Source organism: Camellia sinensis, chromosome 3 (assembly GCF_055761805.1).
Source record: "Camellia sinensis isolate YWXY chromosome 3, ASM5576180v1, whole genome shotgun sequence".
Classification (NCBI taxonomy): Eukaryota; Viridiplantae; Streptophyta; class Magnoliopsida; order Ericales; family Theaceae; genus Camellia; species Camellia sinensis.
In genome coordinates, this window is record NC_138963.1 from 204,803,627 (window position 1) to 204,815,412 (window position 11,786).

An 11,786-nucleotide genomic window follows, 5' to 3' on the forward strand; every position below is an offset into this window, starting at 1 on the left:
ATGTACTCCAGAATGATGATGGTGTCTGGATTGACAATACCTCTAACCTTAAGAATCTTGTTGTTACTTATTTCAAAAATTTGTTTGGGAATCCCATTACCAATTCTTTGAACCACTAGTGTAATATTATTACATGCACTCTATCTAATTTGGATAATACTGAGCTGTCTAAAGATATTACTGATGAGGAAGTAAGAAAGATGTTAACAATATCAAAGCCTTTAAAGCCGCTGGTAGAGATGGTTTTCAGGCTATTTTCTTTCATAAGTTTTGGGATATTGTTGGCCTTGGTGTTTGTTCCTTCATCGAGAATTGTTTTCTTACCAATCGCATCCTTGAGGAGATGAACAGGACCCTTATTGCTCTTATCCCGAAAGTTGACAATCCTGAGAGGGTTAAACATTTTTTGCCTATTAGCCTTTGTAATGTTACCTATATAATCATTACTAAAATTTTTGTGGATCGACTAAGACCTTTTCTAGATAAACTTGTGGGGCCTAATCAAAGTAGTTTTGTCCCTGGTAGAAATACCAGTGATAACATCATCATTACTTAAGAAGTCCTACATTCCATGAGGCTCCAAAAACGTAAATTGGGCAATATGATTTTGAAAATTGATCTTGAAAAGGCTTATGACAATATTTTGTGGCATTTCCTTAAAGAAACTCTTCTTGAATTTAACTTCAATGAGAATTGGGTAGATTTAATCATGTGTTGTGTAACCTCAGTACAGACCTTTATCTTATGGAATGGTGAAGCTCTGGAGGAGTTTAGGCCTTTGAAGGGTCTAAGGCAAGGTGACCCTTTATCTCCTTACCTCTTTGTTTTGTGCATGGAACGTCTGTCTAATATGGTAAGCTTAAAGGCTGAGAAAAAGAGATGGAAAGGGATCTCTACTGCTAAAGGAGGACCTTGTATCACCCACACATTTTTTACTGATGATTTACTTCTTTTTGCAAAAGCTGATACTAAAACCTGTGCTGTTATTATTAATGTTTTGACTGAGTTTAGTTTCATCTCTGGGCTTAAAATTAATCTCCAAAAATCTAAACTTTTTGTGTCCCCTAACCTTAATTTGAGCAAGGCTAGAGACCTCAATTTTAGATGTAGCATTCCATTAACTAATGATCTGGGAAAGTACTTAGGTGTCCCCCTTTTGAATAAAAGGGTGACCAGGCACCATTTTAACTATATCCTTGAAAACCTTCAGGCTAAATTGGCTGGTTGGAAAATGAATGTTTTCTCTATGGCAAGAAGAGCTACTCTTGTTCAATCAGTTACCTCTACTGTACCTTCTTACTCTATGCAAAGTGTGGAGTTACCAAACGAGTGTGCAATGATATTGACAAGATGAATAGAACTTTTCTTTGGGGTGATTCCCTAGAGAAAAAGAAAATTCATCTTGTCAATTGGAATGAGGTTTGCAAAAAGAAGAAACACGGTGGACTTGGCATTAGGAAAGCTAGAGAGTATAACCTAGCTCTTCTCTCTAAGCTGGGATAGAAACTCATTAACAAAGAGGGAGGTATGTGGATTGAGGTTTTAAAAACCAAATATTTGAAAGGCACACCTTTTCTAAACAGTAAGAGGAGTACTAGATCCTCTCATGTGTGGAAAGGAATGTTGAAATCTAGAAGCATTCTAAAAAGATGTGCTAAATGGTCCATTGGTGATGGCACTACTGTTGATATTTGGAAAGATTGGTGGTGTAGGGAGAAATCTATTGAGGAAGTCATGCCCCCAATTTCTTCTTCCCCTCCCCCCCACACAATATTTCTATTTACAAGGTCAGGGATATCACTAATATGGAAGGTGATTGGGATGTTGCTATCATTAATCAAATCTTTCCCCCATTGGTGGTTGCTTATATTTTCAAAAAGCAACCCCCTAAATATAATTCCAACTTGGATCATCTAGTTTGGAAAGGGTTCCCTGATGCCACTTTTTCCACTTCCAATGCTTTTGATATTGCTTCTGATTATGATGGGAAAGAGGAGGATTGGCAGTGGTTGTGGAAAAAGAAAATTCCACAAAAATTGAAAGGGTTTTTGTGGACCATTTTACATGGCAAACTTCTTACTAATAACATGAGACTAAAAATAGGGCTATCAAACAACTCTTGTTGCCCATTTTGTAGTGAAAATGAAGACCTCAACCATGTCTTTCACGCATACCACAAAGCCAATGCAGTTTGGATTGCTGTCCGAAATCAGCATTGGTATCTATAGATGCTTGATGAAACTCGGAGGAATTGGTTGCTCTCCAACTCCAAAACAAAGGCCAAATTTGGCGCCAAATCTGCATGGAGCACTATCTTCTTGGTCACATTGTGGAAAATCTAGAAAAACAGGAACCTTAAAAGCTTTGAAAACAAATTGGTTACCCAGTTTGAGAGCTTGAAGTTTATCCTTGATTACTCCACTGAAATTGATCTTGCGTTTAGCTTGTCTATTATTAATCCTAGACCCCCATTTAGACTCATAAAATGGTCTTTTCCTCCTGCAGGTACTCTAAAGTGGAACACCAATGGAAGCAAATAGAGTAGGGGACCAAATAGATTTGGAGGTCTCATTCGAGATGAGAGGAGAGCTTGGATATGCAGTTACTATGGAAGGATAGAAAGCTGTACTAGTCTTGAAACAGAATTATAGGTAGTGTATAAAGGCCTCACAATCATTCTCCAAAAAGGCTTCACCAAAGTGATAGTGGAGACCGATGCCCAAAAAGTTGTGAAGGTGCTAGTAGAAGGCCCTGGCAACAAACACCCTTACCGCAGTCTAGTGGAAACTGTGAGAATCATCTTCAATGGCTGCCAATGCACTGCACAACATGTCTATCATGAAGGCAACATCTGTGCGGATGCTCTTGCCAAGCTGGGAGCAATACAACCGGAAGATATCCTAGTGGCCAATACCCCCCTGCTGAGATTAGGGAGTTGCTGGTTGCAGACTTGCTTGAGATAGGGAGCGAGAGAGTTTAACCCTCTTGTTTTTGCTTTATTTCCGTTGTATCAAAAAGAAAAAAAAAATTGTGAGAAGGTTAGTATATATATATATGAAAAAGTAAATAAGTCATTTCATTATAAGGCGAAAAAAAAAAAAAAAAAAAAAGCGCAGCATGCGTACACAAGTGCATACAAAAAGAAGAAGAAAAAAAAAAGGTGTCACAAAGTTTCCCTTCCAGCCAATAATGAAAACAAAACAAAAAAAGCCGATTTAAGTCTATGAATCTCTCAACTCAGTATCCTCAAAAGTGCTCTGATTTCCTTCGCAAAAGATGCAAAAAAGCCACCATCCACACCTTTTTAACCCTTCTTCAAAACATTTATGTTATAATTATATGTTATAAATTCTCAACGAGATGAATCGAAAAATTTTTAAAAATTTAAAAGAAGTTTAGAAAAGATAAAAATAAATAAAAAATAGTGACTATTTAAAACTTATTTTGTTTCTTTTTTATTTATTTATTTAAAAAAAATACTTTTTAGATTTAGACTATAAAGATAAAAAAATTGACATAATTTTAAAAAATTATCACTAAAAATTTCAAATTTCGGAAAACGACTAGTTCTAAACAAGCGTTGTGTCACCTATATCGAGTTGAATGATTAATATATTATTATTATTATTATTATTATTATTATTATTATTATTATTATTATTATTATTATTATTATTATTATTATTATTATTATTATTATTATTAATTTATTTATTTATTTATTTATTGGTATTTGGTTCAGGCAATAGCCATGGTTGCTCTGTATGTCCATGTTCTTGATCTTAGTTTTTAGTGGCAACATGGAAAAAAAATGAAAAAAAAAGAACGAGATATTTGACAAATGTTGGCTTTATTCACTTCACCGTTTGATTGGTTTTTCGTATCATCACGGTCTATTCGACTTCGTTGCAAAGGGTTTTCCTCTCTTCAACGCTCTGTTTCATATATCTCGGTAATCTCTAAATCTAATGCCCCGTATAAAAATAGTATGGCTTAGCGATTCGCTTTACATTGATTTCAATTTCAATCCTTTTCTGTTCTAATTCATCTTCTCAATGCACTACAATACATACATGTATTCTCTGCAGGGATGGAGTTATTCAAATCATAAAATGAGACCAATGTTGTCTAGCTATTCTAAAAGGTACCCATGAACCTGCAATTTGGTTTGATTGTGTTTTCTAAACGTTGCATATGTGTAAAGCTGACTTATTAATTGGTGTTTGCTTTAAAACTTCAATAGTGCTGTATTTCAATTTTGTTGTGTGGAAATTTTGATAACTATAAGTGGGTGCAAGTTTTACATCCAATTTTTTTTTTTTTTTTTTGTTGGTGATTTGATGAATGGAGATGAGTTGAATTTGATAACTGCTAGCATTTATTTTAACAATATGGGTATTTTTTTGGGGGTTGGGGGGAGGGGGAGGGGCAGGGGGGACTAGAAGCAAAACATATTAAAAAATGGAAGTTACAATGTCGAATTCACATTACTAAGTATATATAAAGCAGATGCAGGAAAATCTATATGTTTTGTATAGAGATGTGAGGGCCAAGGCCTAGGACACATGAATGCCAAGATTGGATTTTTGAAGAGAATTAACGTAATGGGTCTGTTGATTTATTTGTTTAGAATCTAGTAAGTTTTAACTTTTGTGTAAAACTTATTAATTAATTAAGGCCTTGTTTGAGAAGTTGGCTATTTTAGTTTTTGGCTATTTTAGTAGGCTAAAATTTTTGTATTTGAAAAGGTTGTTGGATTTTTTTTAGTTGGATGTGATGTTTGTGAGAGAAAAAGTGAAATGATTATGGGTTTGATGTGACATTTTGTCTTATTAGCTATTTTAGCCTATTTTGTCTTTTTGTGAATTTTAGCCTAAAATAGGCTAAAATAGCCCTTGCCAAACAAGGCCTAAGTATTGCACAGGCGTTTCTTGACTACCTTTATCCACTTCATAGCCTAAGCTAATAGTGAGAATATGTTGAAGTCCAATGGGTGAAGGTTGTGGCTATGATAGATGGAAGAAAGTACGCACAAGTCCAGTAATGTGCTTTTGTTGTTAATCATGTTTGGTTACAATTCTTGCCAAAGCAACTGAATAGATGAGCAAATTAAACCTAACACAAGTTTATTTACGGGGGGCGAGAAAGGGAAGGACATAAAACCCTTTGTTAATAAAATCGTAAGTTGAACTTCTAACTCTTAATTTTTATATGCGGAAACAACTTTATTGCATGGTTAGGACCAACCAAGCGTGTCTACTTTGGAAGTGATGCTAACAGAATTAAGCACACTGGTTTGTGGTCTTTGATTCAAAAGTTGGTGTGCAGATGAGTAAGCTATAGATTTTCTGCACCAATGTCCAGTTTGTGTATAGTTGTTTGTTATTTCACTCTAGCTGATATTCAGCTTTCGAATATTGGAGATACTAGTTCTTCTGAGTGAAGACCAACAAACTTCCAATTTTTTATTTTTGGAAACTGCATACTTACGTGCATGCAACCCACATTCACACAGACACTACAAAGAACAATAAACTTTAATATTTTTTTTTTTTTTTGATAAATAAACTTTAATAGCTTTTACTGATAGCTTATTTCAATCTTTGTTGTGCTAAACAAGTTACTTGACGTTGTACGTTCAATATAGGCATAGTTCCTCAATTATTTGTAGAGCAAAGTATCAAGGCAGAAAATCTGTTCAGAGACTTTCGTGAGCATGTCTCAGCCAGAAATGGCTGCAATGGGGCTTGATACTATGTGTTCATGCTGATCAATCCATTTGAGATAACCGTATTGTATGTTGGGTGCAACTTTATCAATCTCTATGCTTACGACAAAACTTTGCTTCTGATATTTGCTGGTGAATGTAAGAGTATTGGGCTCTACTTTGACACTTATTCCAGTAGGAACAACTACTACTGCTCAATAAATGGCTGTATCATCTCCCACGTTCGTCATAACGCTGTTGAAGGTTTCTGTTGTTATGGAGCTGGTGTTTTTGGGAAATATAGCGATGAAAGAAGGGTAATTGAGATCGTTGGGATTTTGGTTGCAACTCCACTGATTTCTTCTGAGGACAGCACTCATTTGCTTCTTATTGTAGCCAAGACGGCACAAGAAGTCAACATAATCTTGGAAACCCACGTTGTAGATCAACCCAAGATCCATTGCTTTGTTTGGATTGACATGGCCAGCCCCGAAGTCCAGAGGTGTGGCACGCAGTCCAGTTAATTGGTCTTTCAAGGCTATGTCTGTATTGTCAAGTGTATTTGCAGTGGTCATGATAGCTAATCGGATGGCTGCAGGGCTCCAATCATGGTGGACGACCTTTAGTAATGTTGTAACTCCTACAACATAGGGAGTTGCCATTGATGTCCTTGAGATGAATCCATAATCAGTGACCATATTATAGTTGCCTACTTTGAAATGCGCCTTCTTGGGTACAACTGTTGCCAGAACATCTTGCTCTGGAGCGAGGATATCTGGTTTTAGAACACCTGGGTTAATTGGATCAGGTCCTCTTGAAGAAAAAAAGGCTACTTGAGGTGCAGGTTTTGTCCCCAAAGTCGTTATCACGAACTTCATGCTCTTTACCTTTACGTTATTTTCACTGGTTACATACTCCTTTACTGAAGCCCCATAATTAGTATGCAGAACCAGGCTAGGAATGGAAAACTGGACAGGAATGTAGTACTATGGATCTGAAGTCACCATGTCCCCCACGAATATTCCTGCGTATCCACCTGCCCTTTTAACTTCCTTCATCTTTCCAACTATGTCAATGTTAGGGCTCTTATCACATAGGACTGCCTTTCCAACAATCTCTTCTAAATCTAAAGCTGAAACATTGCATATTGCTTTGTTTAGGTTGCCTTTCCCATAATAAATAGATCTGTTGGTAATGTAAACACTCGCTAGGAAGTATGATGTGCCTTTTATGGTTAACCCATTTTCTAGGTTTAGTGATGCGACATTGTTTCGGTCAATAGTACCAGCACCTACTGTGATGATCCATGGTGCTCCATTGAATGTTCTGTTCCGAGCCCCTTTATTTCCAGCAGCACAGACAACGACAATCCCTTTCTCTATTGCTGAAAGCGATGCAATGGCTATGACATTCTCAAAATAAAGTGTTTTGGGTAAGGCCAGAGACAAAGGCATGACGTCTACCCCGTCGGCAATTGCTTGGTCCACGCTAGCGAGCACGTTGTTGGCTAAAATCTCAGTTGTGCTTGTTGACCAGTGGACTTTGTACATGGCAACGTGTGCACTCAGTGCTACTCATATGGCTGTGCCTCTAGCATACGCAAAGTGACTAGCACCAAGTGCGTAAGAACCTACTACTGTGGATGCCATGTAAGTCCCATGACTGTGGTAGTCTCTGGCTGATTCAAAGTCGTCTTCCTTGGAGATTTGTTTACCTGGCGCGAGGAGTCCTCTGCTAAAAGATTGAGCTCCAATGAGCTTTCTATTGCAGTCAAAAGGGCTAAAAGCTGTGCCATTTTCACACTTGCCCTTCCATCTCTCTAGCACCGGTGGCATCCCCGTGTCAGCAAAACTCTCGCTATCTCCGATGTCGATTATTCCTATTATCACGCCTTTGCCATACGATGAAGCTGGCCAGACTCCAGTTTTGTGCTTTAGGCCAAGGAACTTTGGGGTGCGGGTGGTTAAGAGTTTGCCAAAGGACTCGTGATAGGTGGCATGATGTGCTGGGGATTTCTCAAGTTTAAAAAGTTGAAAGGGTGTGAGCCTGGCACTGAACCCATGCATGACATGGTTGTATGTGTAGAGTAGCTTTTCTTCACTGTCAAGTGGAGAAAAAGACAACGAGTTTAGGGTGGAACGGTGCCATGAATAGTGGGTTGAGAAGGATGCGGGTTTCTGTGAATGGTCCATGTGGATGATGCATGTCTAGTATTGTTCGAGTTCTGAAGATGCATTGCTGACCACCCCTAGTAGCAATAACATCATTAGCCATGGCAATGCAAGGTTCAAAATCAGAATGTGAGAAGAGTTGGTCACGGCTAGCTAAGGAGATTGGCAGGCAAGCTGATGAGAAACTGAGAATTTGAGCAACCATTTATAGTACTACAAAGATATCTCCCTTTTAATTTTATATTGTTTCTCTTTTGATTTTTGATCTCAAGTACCTGTCCACAGATATTTGCATGCTTTGACATTCTAGTTGTTCAGTTGCTTGCTTGTGTTAACTTGATCAATATATTAGTCCATCATTTTCTTTTTTCTTTTTTATTGATTTTGTTTGGAATAATTTCCAAATTTTTCCTTTGATTTTCAATAATTTACTTGTGCACATATTTTCTCATGCTTTGACATTTCTGTGATTCATATGGTTGCTTGTGTTAGCATGATCAGCATATTTGTCCCTTCTCTTTTTTTATTTATTTATTTATAAATTGTCTAAAAAAACAAGTGAGCCTTCCATTTGACTAATATAATTGGTTTTGATTTTTGAATAATAACTTCCAAATTTTTCCTTTGCTTTTTCATAGCCTAGATGGCCAAAGGTTACCACTGTTGTACCTGAACCAATCATGATCTAGCAAACCATAGTGGATCTGATAATTGAAGGATCACCACAGAGCTTTCCACATAGAGCACTGTTTTGGTACACAATGTCATTCTCTGGGACTGCTTTAAAAATAGACTAACGGAGTGTGATGTTGAATGCCATAAAAAACATGAGTGAAACCCTTCCTATCACCAATTGGTTTTAGGAGAGATGGTGGAATTCAGTCCGACAAGTGGTATCAAAGTTAAGTTGTCATGAGTTCGAGTTACATAAGCATCATAGTGAGAGAGGGATTGTTGGTACATAATGCTACTTCCTATGAGTGCTGGCCTGCAAGGCATGATGTCAAATATCGTAAAAAATATAAGTGCAGCCCTTCTTATCACCAATTGATCTGACACAATGATCAAAGACACCAAGTTCTTGCTACAAGAACTGGATGCTGCATAAAGTACATCTCTTGCTGATTATTTTTTCTTCTTTTTACCAATTGTTTGTTTTTAAATAAGCTCCTTTCTTTTCTTCACAATGTGCCTAGCTTTCTCTCATCTTCAGATTTTCAATCTTCAGATTGAGTGAAGCATCTGCTATATCGGTAATTTTATTTTTTTTTTTTTTTTGTCAAGCAAGTTATTATTAACTTGGTGGTTGGAATTGGGTTTTGTTTCAAATTGGGTTCTGCTGCATCTGCTTCAAATTGGGGGTTTTTTTTTTTTTTTGCCTTTGGGGTTTGAATGATATATTTTTTACACATTTGGGGTTTTGATTGCTGGTAATTGCTGGCAATGTGCAATTTTATTTTAATGGAAAAAGTACAGCAAACAAATAATGAGCAAATACTCAATTGTTAATTGTAATAGATTTTCTTATCTGCACAATAATAATCAAACCCATCAAAAGATTGGTTCAGACATCCAACTGGCCAAATTTTTTACGAAGAAAATATGGAAATCCTCTTTAATTAACTGGCTATCTAGATGACTTATCAAAAGAGAGAAGAAAAAAAGTTGTCTAGATCCTTTTCCATTAATATTCTTGTCTTAAAAAAATTTAATCTGTGACAACATCAGCAAAAATTCATATACCTCCACCTCTTTAGTGGGTACTTGTATAATGAGAAAGTTGCTCTGATTAACAAAATATGTTAGGAAAGGGAAGTTGCATTTTGTCATCTTATATAACATATCCAAGTCTGCCAATGAGTATGGATATGAATATGTATCAAGTATGGTAAATGTCAATGTACTCACAATTAGTTATTGCCCTGCCAACACCCTCTATCCCCTGCCAACACCCTAAAATCCTGAATTGACAAGAGCACAATTAGGTTATTGCCTTCTCAAGGAAAGAGGTCAGTGACAAATGATTAAATTAATAGTCATTGAAAGTTTCAAATTTAATTACATAATTTCAAACTTTAACATTATGGAATGTGTTTCTCATGAAATGAACTACATACATACCATGTTTTCCTCATTCTAATACAACTAATAAAAGAGTATGAGAATGGAATATTCAAATAATGGGTTTGTATCACTCTTGTAAGAAAAAGGACCATTCTTGTAAGAAACTGCCCTTTTTTCTCTTGAGTAAAAATAGGGAACATATTTACCTATTCAAGTGCTTTTTCATATATTTCTGCACTAGTGTTTTAATGGCATTTGTTGTAGTCAAAGATTGTGTATTATAACTAAATGTTTAAGTTGGATTTCCATTGAAAATAAATATCTTTCATTTTCTTTGATGTCTTTTCTATTTCTTTTCTGTAGGAAATTAATACTACTTTCACATTGTTAACATGTGGTATGAAAAAATCTGAACAATGCTCCGCTTGGTAATCTTTTGCGTAGTTCTTTCCTTTGTTTTTCATTGAATCTTTTTCTCTATGTGGCTTTTTGGCCTTTACACTTTGTTTTATGGCAGTCAACAGTTTCTATTATTTGTTTTACTTTTTGTGCTGATTTTAGCCGCTTATTGTTTATTCATTTTTTGTAGATGGATAATTATGCCACTAAGAAAGGGAGAAAAGACCTGATAGAGGAATTTGTAGCCCTGCAACATGTTGTTTCATCCATTAATTATGCATGTGCTATGTATATAGTGATTTTACATGCTGCATTCAAGAAGAAAGAAATTAGGTTGCAACTACCTAGATCACCTCACCCCTATGGAAATCAAATTGACCATTTGAATAGATTGGTCAACGATAGTGACATAAATTGTCATGACTAACTTCGGATGAATAGGCGTACTTTTATGCTTTTATGTGGGTTGGTGCGAAGTGTTGGATTGTCTGATTCAAAGTATGTCGTCTTAGAGGAGCAAGTAGCAATGTGTTTTGAATGTGCTTGCACATCATACTAAGAACAACAAAATTAAATTTAATTTCATGCGAAGTGGTCAAACAATTAGTAAGCACTTCAATAATGTTCTCAAGGCTGTGTTGCGCCTCCATGGTCTCCTCCTTAAGAAGCTTGAACCAATAACTGCTAATTGTACAGATGATAAGTGGAGTTGTTTTCAGGTACAATATATTTACAACTTTGTTTAATTAACATATTATATTTTTGTATTGCCTATTATAATATTATTTTATTTTTAGAATTGTCTTGGTGCTTTAGATGGAACCTATGTTAAGGTTCTTGCCCCTGCAATAGACAAACCAAGGTATAGAACAAGAAAGGGAGAAATTGCCACAAATGTATTAGGTGTGTGCTCCCAAGACATGCAATTCATATATGTCTTGCCTGGATGGAAAGGATCTACTTCTGACTCTAGGGTACTTAGAGATGTTGTCAGTAGACCCAATGGGTTGAAAGTCCCAACTGGTATAAAAATTATATATTGTTATATATATAAGTATACTATATTTATATTAAACAATTATTTTGTCACATACATAGTGAAACCATGTTACATAATTACAGGCCACTACTATCCCGTAGATGCGGGTTACACAAATGGGGAGGGTTTTCTTGCACCATACAGAGGATAGCGTTACCATCTTTCCACATGGAGAGAAGTGGGCGCCCCAACAACTCCACAAGAGTTTTTTAACATGAGGCACTCTTCTGCTTGTAACATCATTGAGAGGTGTTTTGGGCTACTTAAAATGAGGTGGGCAATATTGAGGACTTATTCTTACTTTCCAATTAAGACTCAATTTCGTATTATCACTGCATGTTGCCTTCTCCACAATCTCATACAATGTGAAATGCCTATGGATCTTGATGATGATGAGAATGAGGAA

At 36.3% G+C, this 11,786-nt stretch overlaps 1 pseudogene; it reads right to left on the reverse strand.

The window, feature by feature from the left end:
* Window positions 1–5,721: 5,721 nt before the first annotated feature.
* On the reverse strand, window positions 5,722–7,899 carry LOC114296841 (subtilisin-like protease SBT1.6 pseudogene; annotated as a pseudogene).
* Between the last annotated feature and the right edge of the window lie 3,887 nt (window positions 7,900–11,786).